The sequence below is a fragment of the Balaenoptera ricei genome, chromosome 15, assembly GCF_028023285.1.
Source record: "Balaenoptera ricei isolate mBalRic1 chromosome 15, mBalRic1.hap2, whole genome shotgun sequence".
Taxonomy (NCBI): Eukaryota; Metazoa; Chordata; class Mammalia; order Artiodactyla; family Balaenopteridae; genus Balaenoptera; species Balaenoptera ricei.
In genome coordinates this window covers 79,347,689-79,361,911 of record NC_082653.1, presented here as the reverse complement: position 1 = coordinate 79,361,911, position 14,223 = coordinate 79,347,689, and the positions used below count along the sequence as shown (strand labels likewise).

General features: G+C 58.5%; 1 protein-coding gene across 4 annotated transcripts in view; it reads left to right on the top strand.

Annotated features, from left to right (window-relative positions):
- The first annotated feature begins 4,873 nt into the window (after nt 1-4,873).
- GTF2IRD1 (GTF2I repeat domain containing 1) overlaps nt 4,874-14,223 on the top strand; it is a 113,290-nt gene continuing 103,940 nt past the window's right edge. For 3 of the 4 annotated variants that reach the window (XM_059896400.1, XM_059896399.1, XM_059896402.1), the window contains exon 1: nt 4,875-5,095. The gene's annotated coding sequence lies outside the window, so the exon portion shown is untranslated. Of the gene's footprint in view, nt 5,096-14,223 lie in introns of all 4 variants that reach the window. The other variant, XM_059896401.1, reaches the window with a different exon arrangement.

The window sequence follows — 14,223 nt, the reverse complement described above, 5'->3', positions numbered from 1 at the left end:
TCAAAGACTTAGTACAAGGAAAAGAATGTAAAATATCTCAATTCTTAAAAATATTACATGTTGAACACACTTTGGGTATGTTGGGTTAAATCAAATATACGACTAAAATGAATTTCACCTAGTTCTTTTACTCTTTCAACACGGCTACTAGGAAATTTAAAATTTCCTCCGTGGCATGCATTTGTGGCTCATATTCTATTTCTGTTGGCCCGCGTGGCCGTACACTACTAACCAGGACCAAACCCCGGGGCCTGGGAGGCTGGGGCTGCAGAGCTGCCTGTGTCATGAAAGGAAGACCTCCCTGCCTCCCAGTTGTCTGCCCCAGCTTGCCAGGGTGCCCGAAATCCCAGTACTAGGGCTTTGCTCTCTGGGGTCTGGAAAGCTTGGAAGAAGGGAGATGATTTCTGCCCTTAGCATTCTGGATGAGCCATGGAAAGAAAAATCTGGGAGGACAGGGCCCAGGCAGGGGATGAAAGTAGATGCCCGGAGGCCTGAGGGATGGCCCTTTGTTGGGGGAGGGGGTTGGAAATCTGGGTCCCAGACTTGGGGCCCCCAAGCAAGCCCATCACCAATCCTTTGCTCCTTCGCAGCCCTCACACCATCTGAGCACCCTGGCTGATAGGGATAACATTTAACATCTAGGCTTACAGATTCTCTGCTCACCTTGCCTGACCTTGTTTGATGGGTCCTACATGCTGCCTTGAAAGCACACTTCCATACATCGAATCTATTTTCCCTTTGGTTTCCATGATGGAATAAGAGATAGGTTGCTCTGAAGAGAAACAGGAGTAGTTAAATCCAGAAACCATTCAAGTCTCATTTTTAAAGGCTAGATAGTTATTATCAGATAAAATCATTCTTCCTGAAAATCCAAGGAAAGCCACGGAGATGGCAGAAAAGAACGGCAGTTGGGGGGATTGGGAGTCCAGAGGTCCTCGCCTGCCACTCGCCACTGGGCTGCTGTGGGTTGATCCTTCCCTTCTCGGTACTGCGGGCTGCTTACCTGTAAGATGAGAGCATTGGGCTCACCGTCCTCACCTTTGGTCCTTGTGTTCACATCCAGGGCAGCCAAGCCCCAGCTCCCTCTGGGCTTGTCCCAGTGTTCAGAAAAGGGATACCTTGAGATGGCTAGGCTGTCCTTCTACCCTCCACTCCCACCCCCACCCCGTGGAGTCTCACCTCCAAGGAACAAGGAGCCAGAAGTGGCCCAGAATCGTGGGAAAGGAAACAATGCACAAGGAGGTCAGGGATCCAAGTTGGGCCCAAACCCCCCAGGGAGCAGGGGGCAGAGTCCATATGGTAGGTCTCTCGGGTGGCCAGTCTGCTGGTCAGAGACCCTGAATCAAACACACTGGGCCAGGAAGAAGAGACCGGCTCCTGCCTGGGAGTTCCTGGGCTGATGGGGAGACAGGACGCCCAGACGCACCGTCACTTCCACAAATGACCAACCATCCTACATTCCCACCTGTGAAATGGGGGCTGGCAGGCCCACCTGGTTAAGTGAACGAGGACGTGGAAAGGGCTTTGTCATGGGAGCAATCCTGTGGCTTTGAGAGAGTTAGGAGGAAGGTGGAGAGAAGAGCCTTGGTTTCCACATCTGTGTAATAGTGGGGACCTGGCCAGGCCTGGGTGAGGATGGGGCAGGGCCAGTGCAAATGCGCTTCAGAAAGCTGGCAGGAGAAGTTCCTGTAGGTGGAAAGAAGCCACTGGCAAGGATTTCTCAACCAAACTCCCCTCTCTGCTTAAGGAGATGTTGCTGCCCTTCTCTGGAGAAGGAATTGAACTTGACAGAAATGTGAGTGTCCATGACCTTGTCCTTTGAATCCCCACCTTCTTATGAAGAGCAGTCCAAGCAAAAACTCCACGTCTGACTTTGCCCCTAGATGAAACCAACAAATTTTTTAAATGAGAATTGCCCTTTGTCAAGCACCTACTATGCATCAAGCACTTTGCTAAACATTTTCCTGTATTACATGCCATTTAATCCTCATAGCAATCTTATGAAGGACTACCTTTTTTTAAAATTTATTTTTTTTATACAGCAAGTTCTAATAGATATTAGTTACCTATTTTATACATATTAGTGTATATATGTTCATCCCAATCTCCCAATTCATCCCCCCCACCCCGCTTTCCCCCCTTGTGTCCATACGTTTGTTCTCTACATCTGTGTCTTTATTTCTGCCTTGCAAGCCGGTTCATCTGTACCATTTTTCTAGTTTCCACATATATGCACTAATATACAATATTTGTTTTTCTCTTTCTGACTTACTTCACTCTGTATGACAGTCTCTATGTCCATCCACTTCTCTACAAATGACCCAATTTCGTTCCTAAGAAAGGACTATCTTTTTTTTTTTTTTTTTAATTTTTATTTATTTATTTATTTATTTTTGGCTGTGCTGGGTCTTCGTTTCTGTGCGAGGGCTTTCTCCAGTTGCGGCAAGTGGGGGCCACTCTTCATCGCGGTGCGCAGGCCTCTCACCGTCACGGCCTCTCTTGTTGCGGAGCACAGGCTCCAGACGCGCAGGCTCAGCAATTGTGGCTCACGGGCCCAGCCGCTCCGAGGCATATGGGATCTTCCCAGACCAGGGCTCGAACCCGTGTCCCCTGCACTAGCAGGCAGATTCTCAACCACTGCGCCACCAGGGAAGCCCGAAAGGACTATCTTGACTCCATTTTACAAATGAGGAAGCTGAGGCCCAGAGAGGGCAACTAACTTGGCCTAGGACACAGCCAGTGAACGTGGAGCCAGCTGTCATACCCCAGTCACACGCAACTGAGCGGGGCCTGGACATGCCAGGCCAGGGCCTTCTGCTGTATCACACTGCCCCCAGTCTCTGCCTGGGTGAGGCTGAAGTGAGGCTGGCTGTTCCCACTGGGAGGAACAGCCCAGAGGCAGGCCGTGCCCTCTCAGCACTCCACTTGTTTATCTGCCGCTCTGGATTCTGCCTGCAGAGGGCAGTCCTGAGCACACACCAAGCTTCCAATCCTTTAGGCCCCGGGGTCCAGAGGTTTCTGGCACTCTGCCCCTGGACTTGGGGTCCAGGAAGCATCCTGCCCAGAAACCAACAGCTCAGCCAGCCAGCCCTTCCTGGGACCAGCTTCCCCTAGCTGGGCCCACTGAGGCCATGCCTAACCCCCAAAACCTCATGGGTCTGTGCAGATGTAATGGAGGGACCATAGGCCAGTGGGCAGAATGAGGGCTATGGAGAGGGTCCCAGCAATGCCACTCACATGCTGCATGTCCCTAAGCAAGTCACTTCATCTCATTACAAAACGAGGCCAATAATACTGCCTTGCAGGCTTCATGTAAGGAATGGTGATAGCCTAGGTAATATGCCTAGTAGATATAGGTGCCTAGTAGATGCTTAACTAGCAGTGCCCATCATCACTGTTATCTGCAGCGGCCACGCCGTGGTTCACTGAGAGGCTGCAGGAAGGGGGAAATGGAGGCTCTGGGGGTGAACTGCCTTGCCCAAGGTCACACGGTGGTAAGAGCTAGGATTTGAAGCCACGCGGTCAGGCTCCAGACCCTGGCCCTTCCCCTTAGTCACTCTGCCACACCAGGGCCAGCACAGGGCAGGTGGGGATGTGAGTCTGAGGGGGACCACAAGACAGGGTGCTTCAAGGTGTCCCCAGGCCTCCCGGCGACAAAGAAGATGAGAGAGTATCCCCAAGAGGCCGGGGCAGCATGGGATGGAGGGCATGACTGTGGCCTCATTCCCAATCCCCTGCTCTGGCTGATACCCTCTGCGGGCAAGGCATTCATTGGGCACAAGGGCCCCTCTGGGCTTGGCCTCGGGCTGGGCAGTGTGGACACAGCCTGCCAGGGGGACACCTGGCCAGCCAAGGTCAGCCTTTACCAAGGGCCCGTTGTGTGCCCGGCAGGGCCCCAGTGGGCTTTGCTAGGACCTAGTAGATTCTCAATCTGACTCCCTCCATCTAGGCCAGGCACTCCCCGGGGTTGGGGCCTGCCTGGTCTGTTTTCCTCCCCACAGTGTCCAGCATAGCAAGGGCCTAGCACAGGGCTCAGGGCACCGCGATGAACCACCGTGCTCCTCGTGATGAATTAAGATGCACGCTTTGCAGAGGATCGGAGGTGTGCTTCTGACTCCTTAGCACGGCTGGTATGGAGGGGAAGGGGGTGGCCTGGGTTGGGGGAATCAGGAGGGCTGCCCAGACAAGATGGGACCTGACGTGTTCAACTGCATCTGCTGCGACCTTGGGCATGTCACTCACTGCCTTCCTTTCCATCCCAGGGGACAAAGGCTGAAGAGGCACCCGGGCCAAGCCACCGGGAAATAACCTGGGCACGGCAGGGGTGACCAGCCGCTGCACTTCCAGTTTCCCCAGCGCGTGGCGCGCCGGGCCTACGGTCGCTCCGGGCCCTGGTGTCTCCCGGGTATCCTCCCGGTGCCCGCTGAGTGACCTTGACCCTCTGGCCCGGCTCCTGCGCCCCGGTCTCCCGGGCCGAGCCGCGGCTTTCTAATCCGCCCCGGCCTGACCTGGGAAGGCAGAGGGGAGTCGCGGGCAGCCAGGGGGCGCCGAGGCCGCCCCTCCTGCGGGCCACCCTGGCGGCGGGCGCTGGGGCGGAGCGCGCTCAGGGCGCCGGGCGCGGGGCGGGGGCACGGCGCTCCCCCCGCGGTGCCCAGACCGGGGCGCGGGGCGGGCAGGGCGGGCTAATCCCGTATGTAAATGGCAGCCAATGGAGGGTGGTGTTGCGCGGGGCTGGGATTAGGGCCGGGGCGAATGGCTGGCAATCTTACTGGGATTACAGAACAAAGAGCCTCCCTGCGCTCCCGCTCTCGGCTCCGCTCCCCGCGCCGCGCCCCGCCCTCCGCCGCAGCCCGCGCCGGGGGTGGGGGCCGCCGAGCGCCAGCCCCCCGGCCGGCCCGAGAGCCCCCGCCGGGCCCCCTCCCCGCCCAGCGCCCCGCTCTCCTCCCGCCCGCCCCCTCCGCCGCTCCGCGCCTCCCTCTGCCTCTCCTTCCCCCATTCTCCTGGATTAATTAAGGAGGCAGCGGCAGGAGGCTGAGTCCTGGCCGCGGGCCGGGGCCGGGGCGCCGCTGGCAGGAGCGCTTGGGGATCCTCCAAGGTAGGAGAAACTTTTGCGGGGGGCGGGCGCCGAGGCCCTTCTCCCCTCTCCTCCCATCCCCCCCGGGGCCCCCGCCCCTCCCCCTCAAGGTGTTACAGAATCTGGGTCCGGCTTTTGGGTGCATTGGGAGGCACGTGACTGGGATTATAATTCGGGCCGGGGGAGGGGAGGGACGGCCGCCCCCACCTGCCGGGAGGGGGTGGCAGTCGGGAGCTGTCACCCCCCGGCCCTTCCGGAGGTAGGGGCGCCCGGGGCGGGCAGCGGGCGCCCGCAGGCTGCTGCAGTTGGCGAATGAGGTCAGTTGTGCTGCCCAGGCGGCGGGCGCCAGTGTGGGAGCGGAGGGGCTGGGAAGGCCGCGGCCCCCGCCCCCCAGTTCCCCCCACCTCCGCCTTTCTCGGGCTGGGCCGGTCTCCTGGCCGGTGCCCCCCACTTACAGGCTGAGTTCAGGCAGGACTGAACAGGACAGCCAGGCAGGACTGCCCCGGCACGGTGGTTCCTGTTGGGGTCCCTGGGGAGGGGGCTGGCCTGAGTGGTGGCAGCTGAGCTCCTCGTGGGGTGGGGGGAAGGAGACTCAGAGGATGGCAGCAGGGGGTCGCAAAGCTTTCAGAGGAGCAAGTTGGGGATGCCCTGTCTGTGGGTGGTCTCTGAGTTCCCGCAGATGGGTGGGGAGGCCCCTGGAGCAGCCATAGGATGCTGGATGAGCTTTGGGTATGATGGGCTTAATGCCTTTCTTGGGTCCCCCAGCCCCTGCTTGTGGCCAGGGAGAGGGGTGATGCCCCGGCCTGGGCCCAGGGCAGAGGGGGACAGTGCAGTTGAGAGTTCCACCCTCCTGGCATTGCTGGAGGGGACTCGAGCCCTGGACATCTGGCCCTGTGATCCAGGCTCCCAGGACTAGACCTGGGGTGGGAGGCTCCTATGTCCACATCACAGCCCAAGTGAGGGAGCTCGGCATGTAGGGGTCTCCTTGCCTGGCACGTGGGGAAAGCGATGGCCTTGGGTGGAGTATGGTGCTGTTGATGTGGGGCGTGGGGCAGGTCCGGACAGCTTCTAGAGGAGTGGGCATTTGCGGGGGCTTCTCTTACTGCCCACAGCAGAAGGAAGGGGTGGCCAGAAGCTGCTCTGACCCCTCTGGCCATCGTCTCCCTCGTGTGTCTGGTTGCTCGGTGGCTAGGACTGCTGCTCCCTGGTACTGACCTGGGGCCTCCGGGCTGGGGAAGTGCCTCTGAGCAGCCCATTTATTTCAGCAGCGTCATTCCCAAAGGGTAAGGGCATCGGCATCGATTATTTATTCAGAGTGAGAGGCAGTGGTGGTGGGGAGGTTGGTGACTGCTGGCAGGGAGGGGCCGGGCACAAGGGCAAAAAGGATGGGGGCGGTCACGTGGCCATCAGGAGCAGGGGCCCAGGAGGGTGGGAGGTACACTCTGCCTTCTTCTGAACAGGGACCAGTGGACCAAGGGACAGGCCTGGCCCCAAGGGGACAGGATGTCAGAGACCCCAATCTGCTTTTGGGAGGTGGGGAGCTGAAGACCACACCCCATTCTGTACCCTGCTCCGAGGGTGACCTAGAAAGTTGTGGCTCTGACTCAAAGGGTCCCAGAGGACCCCAGCGGAGGAAGCGAGGCAGGGTTGGGACTCGGCCGCCACTCACTGACCACTCGTTCAAAATGTGGGTGGACTTGGGGGGAAAAGGTTGCAAAACTGGGTCTGGGAAGATAGCATTGTAGGGGCAGGCTTAACCTACTTAAGAGGACCGTTCTCTAGATGCTGGAGGAAGGGTCATTTATTTGCAACGTGCTTCATCTGTTCATTTAAGGCAGTCTCCCCGAGCTGGCTAGCCTTCTGACGTGGTTCCAGTTGTTTGATGCTTGGAAGTAGTCGGAAAGGCAGACGTAATGATAGGGGTCTCGGAGACAGCTGTTCTTGCAGCCTCCCTGTCTCCAGCAGCCAGGGCGTCCCCAGTTTGGCAATGGCCCAGTTGTTGGAGACCCCGGGTGAGGATCTGAGGGTGATGTGGTGGGTGACAGCCTGGGGCTCTCGTGTCCTAAGCGTGACCTTGGAACCACAGACCACATCTGCTGGTCCATCCTCATTCCAGGTTCTGCTTCGTGTCCCCTGGCTCTCGTCTGCCCACCCGCTGCCTCCTGGGCCCATTCTTTGAAACCTGCAAGCTTGCAGTTTTCCTGAATGGCCTTTGCACGTGCCGTTCCTCTCACCTCAGAGGTTCTTCCCACCTGCGGGGGCAGGGCTTCCTTAAATGGCCCCACTTGGTGAGGACTGGGGATAAGAGCTGTAGAATTTGCCTTTTTCCTCGCCTCTGTCCGGACTCAGCTGGCTGTCATGTCCTCCAGCCGGAAGCCTTCCCAAGCCTTCCCAGGACTGGCCAAGGTGCTACCTCTGTGTCCCCATGACATTCTGTCCTTCCCCTGTCCCAACATTGATCTTAATCAAGAGTTACACGTCCCGATTGTACTAGGGACAGGGCGGGGACTGAGGCTTGCTTTCGGTTCCGTGGTGCCCCAGGGCTGGTCCTCAAATACTTATTGAGTGAATGAATGAATGAAGTCCTGCCCCAGGGTCCGCATTGCTAAGCACAGTTTCTCGTGTTGTTCCTGAATTCCCATCTCTGGGGCAGGTTCCCACAATGGTTGGAATCCCAGGGTCTTTCCCTGAGCTTCCTGCCCCACATCCTCTGGGAGGCTCCTCACCCCATCACCCCAGCCTATGTCTCCCCCAAACCTGAGCCTGGGGCTTTGCTCCCTGAGTGTCATCCATCCAGCGTCTCATTTTTTTTTTAATAAATTTATTTATTTATTTATTTTTGGCTGCGTTGGGTCTTCGTTTCTGTGCGAGGGCTTTCTCCAGCTGTGGCGAGCGGGGGCCACTCTTCATCGCGGTGCGCAGGCCTCTCACTATCGCGGCCTCTCCCGTTGCGGAGCACAGGCTCCAGACGCGCAGGCTCAGTAATTGTGGCTCACGGGCCTAGTTGCTCCGCGGCACGTGGGATCTTCCCGGACCAGGGCTCGAACCCGTGTCCCCTGCATTGGCAGGCAGATTCTTAACCGCTGCGCCACCAGGGAAGCCCCGTCCCGCATCTCTTGATCCTCCGACTCTCAGCCATTCGCGGACATCTCTCTCTTTGACGCTCGGCAGCCAAGACACAGCCAGGTTCCTTGGGACAGACCAGGAGGGTGTGCCAGCTCCAGGGGGTCTGTGGAGGCCTCAGGGGGCACTGGGAACAAGAACTGCAGGGTTAATTCACAAGTCCCAGAGGGCAGAGCGAGACCCAGGACCGAGGGCTCGGGCGGGCTCGGGATCCCCCGGGAGGATGCGGGGCCTATGAGATGTGACCCCTTGTGGTGACTGGAAGGGAATTCCCGGCAGGAATTCACAAGCAGGGGCAGACTGTGGGGAAGATTGTTTTATATGGGAGGAGTGAAGGAGACGAACCTGGTCCGAAGACAGTGGCACGTCACCCCTTTGGTGACAGGGTGACAGCGGGGACTTCTGGGTGTAAATGTTGGGGTGTCCAGGTACTCACTGCCTCGCTGGGCACCCAGATTCCTCATTTGCAGGATGTCTGGCTGGGACTGTCTCACTGGGATCGATATTTCGTCACTTCAGACTTAGTGCTGTGGGTTATGTCTGATGACACAAAGAGGCTCAGAGCCCTGGGGGAGGATGGCGCATGGGGCACAGCCCTTGTTCACTTCGGGGTGAGTTAGGTTTCCTGAGTGAGCTGGGTGAGGCTGTGCTTTGTCCAGGCACGGGCTTGGGGTGACTGGCGGGGGTGTGCCAGGCAGGGAGCAGAACTCTCGCTCCGAACTCCCTTCCTCCTGGTCCCGAGCTGGGCCTGGCTGACCCACAGCTATTTGTGTGCCCACCTGTCTCCCTGCTTCAGGACCACCTGCTCCGGGCTGCCAGATTTAGCCAGTTAAAAGAGGGACACCCAGTTACATTTGGATTTCGGATAAGCGACAGATAATGCGGTATTGGGGCTCTAAATGACACTAAAAATTTACTTCCTGTTTACCTGAAGTTCAGACTGAACTGGGGGTCTTGTGTCTTTTCTGGCAACCTTTCAGCTGTGGCCTCTGGGCAGTGGGACTGTTGGGGGTTAGGGAGGGACTCAGGGTGTGGCTGGGGCCTGGAGTTGGGGTCAGGACTCAACCTGAGGCTCGGGGGGATGGTCTAGAGCGAGTCTGAATCAGGCAGCGGCGATTCTGATTTCCTCGGTTGGGCTTTCTCCTGTCTGGGGTCCAAGCGTCCAGATCTCCTGTTAGGCCTGGGTAGCATGGGGCCTCAGGGATCCCCAGCCCGCGAGGCCCTGGCGTTCAGAGTCTTCTGTGCCACTGTGGTCCATGTGGTGTATTAAGAAGTGTTGGGAGGAGCAGGGAAATTGCCGGGGTCGCCCTATCTGACACCGAATTAGGATTTGCAGGGCCAGGCCTGAGCCCTGGGAGGCTGTTTCTCTGGTGCTCCCCACCCCCCGCCCCCCGCCAAGGCTGGAGATTGTGCCCCCCCGGGGCCCCTGGTAGGGGAGGGTCCTTGTTGGGCTGGTCACAGGTTTGAGGGGTTGTCCCTTTAAAGGGATGCCGGGTGAGTACAGCATGCCGGTTGCTGGGAATTACCTCCCCGCTGCCACGCCGCCATCCGAGGCAGAAGCCCCAGCCCCTGTGTTGCACTGAGGCCCCTGGAATGTCGCAGGAGGGCCCAAGGCCAGGGAGTGACCCATGTCCCCTCCCCCCAGCTGGCTGTGTGCTTGTGTGTAAAGTGGCGATGATCCCCCCGCTCTGCCCGAGCCCAGTGGCGGTGCTGTGGTTTTGGGGGTTCAGTGTTGCATGGTGGAGGCCCCACAGAGGGGTAGGTGGGTCACACTGCTGCGGGTCTGGAGTGGAGACGGGGTGGGAAGCCAGAGGCGGGAGGTCCCAGCTTGAGGGCTTGGGGTCCTGGGCAGCTCATAGGTGCCCGGCCTGGCTGTGTGGTTGGGGAAGGAGGGACAGCTGAGGCCATGTCCCTTCCTGGCCTGTAGCTGGAGGAGACCCTTCAGGCTGCTTCTCTCCTGGAGGCTTGGGCAGGGCCAGGCCTGTTTGCTGGTGGGGTCTAGTGGGGTCTCAAGGTACGTTTTCTGGCTCCTGGCAGAATTGCCCTATGGGGGGGGGTCTGTATCTGTCCATCCATCCATCGGTCACTCCACAAGCTAGTGAGAAACTTGCAGAGCCTCCAGGTCTGCAGGGTCTCAGGTCCTGGCATCCAGCCCCAGGCCGGCACGTAGGAAGGGCTCACCCCACGTGTTATCATATATATTGTCGAGGGATGAGGAATATCTGGTGAAATGCCCAGGGCTTAAGTGTGCCGTCCAAGGAACTCGACCAATGCATGCATTCACATAGACCAGCCCCTGTCAAGACATAGAACATCCCATCCCCCCCCAAAGTTTCTCGCAAGCCCGTGTGCAGCCAGCCCCCTCCCTTCCCCCAGCCCCTGGCAGCCACTGATCTGGTTTCTGTCTCTATGGCTTCGCATCCTCCAGAGCGTCACATAAATGCAATCACGCGGTATGCAGCCTGCGTCTAGCTTCTTCCATTCCGCCTAATGCGTTGTCGGGGCATCGGGAGCTGGTCCTTTTGGGGGCTGAGTAGTACTCCACGGCACGGCTATACCACAGAGCTCCGCCACTCTTCTCGTGGAGGAGAGCTGAGCTCCGGCTCGGGGCCGCCCAGAGGAGGGGGCATCTTTTCCTCATGTTCACAAAGACACCCCCTCCCCACCCACTTTGAGAGCCGACCCTGAGCCAGGATCGCTGCACACTTCTGTCCGCAGAGCTGGAATTTCATCCTCCGTTTCTGGTGACTTGCACAGACGGGGAGCTCCCGATGAAATTACACCTGCCTGCGAGCCGCCCTCAGGGCTGCAGTCTTCCACCCGCCCATCGACCAGGTGGTTCCCTGGACAATTGATGCTCTGGGGGCAGAGTGTGAACCTGAAGGGAGGGAAGCTGTCTGTGCCCAGTGGTGTCTTGCCTGTCTCTGTGTGCCCCACTCCCCATGGAGTCTGGGGGTCTCTGGCAGTGAGTCCCTGGTCTCCACTTCTCCTGCTCTATAGTTTGGGATACAAATTCTGTGTTTTCCTGAAACAAGCGGATATGGAAGGAGGGCAGGCAGGAGCATGATGTAGGGTCAAACAGAATGGGACTGTGTGACCTCGGGTGAGTGACACCACATCTCTGTGCTTCGGCGTGGTCATCTGTGAACAGGAGAACAGAGCATCTGGTTTCCAGGGCCAGCATGAGACTCAGCAGGGGTCACACAAGCTGCTGGGCTTCCACAGAGCCCTGGAGGGCACGGGACCCTGCGGGGGAAGGAGGTGGGGACATGCGGGCTTCCAGCACCCTGTGTCCCCCTCTGAGTTGGAGTAGGGCCACTTCTATCCAAGTTACCTTTTAGGGCTCTAAATAAAACGTTGGTTGACAAACATCTGAGATCCACAGTTGGCTGCGGCTGTTCTCCTGAATGTTCGCGTGGGCGGCAGCACTGAGATTTCGGTTGGTCACAGAAGCTTCTGGTCAGGCCGATTCCAGCTCTGCTGTCTGCCTGCTGCGCGTGGCTTGGATGGCTGCCAGTCAGCTGAGCCTCAGTTTGACCATCTAGAAAACGGAGGCAGCACTGCCTGTGGGCTCATGAATGGCGGTCCCTGAGTGAAGGGGGGCCCCCCCAGGGGTTGTGGCTTCCTAAGAAAAGGGAACACCGTGGGTGACAACAGCATGGCTTGCATGGGTGTCTTGAGAGATTTGGGGGGTTTTAACTGTTTCTTTTTTTTTTTTTTTAAGGAATTCCTTTATTTTTATTATTTATTTATTTATTTATTTATTTTTGGCTGTGTTGGGTATTCGTTTCTGTGCGAGGGCTTTCTCCAGTTGTGGCAAGCGGGGGCCACTCTTCATTGCGGTGCGCGGGCCTCTCACTATCGCAGCCTCTCTTGTTGCGGAGCACAGGCTCCAGACGCGCAGGCTCAGTAGTTGTGGCTCACGGGCTTAGTTGCTCCGCGGCATGTGGGATCTTCCCAGACCAGGGCTCGAACCCGTGTCCCCTGCATTGGCAGGCAGATTCTCAACCACTGCGCCACCAGGGAAGCCCTTAACTGTTTCTTGTGAGGAAGTCATTGACTTTTCCTGATGAGCCAGCTGCCCCCACCTCCACCCCACCATTGTCCCCTCCCCCATGTCCTCAAAAGCTGGACCCCTGAGTCCCACCCTTGGGCTGTACTCGGTGGAGGGACCATGGCAGGCTAGCCCTGTGCAGAAGGGCCCTCGGGTGCCCCTGGGTGGCTCCCTGGAGCAGGCAGGACTCCTGCCTGCCCGCCCACCCAGCCAGCTCCAAGGTGGTCCTGGCGGGCTCCAAGGGGGTCTTGTGACTGGGCCCATCTGGTGGCTCATGTTTATCCAGGAGCTGGTTTTTCAGGTGTGGTGGCTTTCAGCAGGGAGGCCCAGCTTGGGAAAGGTAGGGCCTCTGGGAAGGAGCTGGGTGCCCCTGTTCTCCATGTGTGCCCTGGCTGGGGGTGCAGCCCTCTGGGTGGATAGGCTAACTACAGCCTCCCTCTGATCCTGGTCCATTGCCCACCCGCCCGCCCGGAGCCAGCCACTGCCTCAGATGCTCTGTTCTCCGCACATCCGGGGCGGGGAGATGCTCCTGGATGCCCTGGGTGGGAGGCCAGTGCCCCTCCTTGGGGGCAGGCTCCTTTGGCTGCCGTAGAGCCTCTCCACTTCCCAGCAGGGTGCCATTTAACCATCAGAGCCTTTGAAACCAGACAGGCAAGGGTTTGAGTCCCACTTCTACCCCTCACCTGCTGTGTGACTTCAGGCGAGTGACTTTACCTCTCTGAGCCTCATCTGAACAAATGAGTGTGGTTATCCCTGCATGACAGGGTTCTTGGGAGGATCCGCTTGTTCAGTTGGGAGAAGCTGGTTCCCATCCCAGTGAAGAGTGTTTTCTCAACTTGTCACACGATGATCCCAGAGCTGGCCCTTGGAGAGCTCCAGGCCTGCCCAGAGAGGAACTGGACACCATCATTCCCTGCTCTGCTCTTGCCTACTCTGCCCACGGAGCGTGGGCTGTGCCGTGCCTGAGTGTCTGTTTCTGTAAGCTGGGAAAACCCCAGGGGTAGAAGTGCTTAGTCCCCTTGGCCTGTCCACCTCTCAGACCCTTGGGGTGGGTGATGAGGCATCCCGATGCCAAGCCCTACCTTGGTGCTGGGCTACCCAGGGGTATGGGCCCCACCGTTCTCCCCAGTGGGCCTGAGGGCAGCCTGCAGGAGGTGACTGGAGGACGGGTGGGATTCAGGAGTAGTCTGGGGTGGGCATTCTGGGGTGGGGCGAGGTGGGGGCAGCAATGTAGGAAAGGGTCCAGAGATGGGAAATGACACTCCAGAAGGCCTTCCGCGGGGACCAACTTGGGGGCCTTGTGTTGGGTCCAGGTGAAGACCTTCATCTGATTGCATCACTCCCAGCCAGGCCCTGCCTGTTTCTGTGATAGCCACGATGAGCTTCATCAGTTTTCAGAACATACTGCGTTCCCGTCTTGCTTCACAATGTGCTGTTGCTTCTCCTTTAAACACGTTTTACTGCTCCCCATCCATTTCACTGGGCTAATTCTTGCAGGTCCCAGCTTGGATGCCACTTCCCTCCGGAAGCCTTCTCTGATGTCCCCTCCCGGGTCTGTGTTAAGTGCCCCTCCTCTGTGTTCCTACAGCTCAGCGCTCCTCACCTGCTGTGTTCCAACTGGCCTTGTACTTGTCTGTCTCCCTCCAATGGGTCGGGGCCGTGCTGCCCTGTCCCTCCGCATCCCTGCCCCCAGCTCGCTGCCTGACACAGTGAGTGTCCTGTACCAACTTGTTAAGTGAAGTAGAAGCAAGCTGGGTGCCGGGACATTTGGCGCGGGGCCTTGGAAGGTCAAGGGGCTTTTCCACCCTTCCATCCCAGCTCTCACAGGCTCACCCCATCGTCCCCAGTTGCTGGCCAGTCTGCTGACCTGGCTGTGCCTCTCAGAGGCATCCAGAGGGTAGTGGCAATGGTGGTGGGGGGGCCCTGTGTGCACACCAGTTTGGGGGGTTCCCCCTCCGTGAAGGGCAGCTGG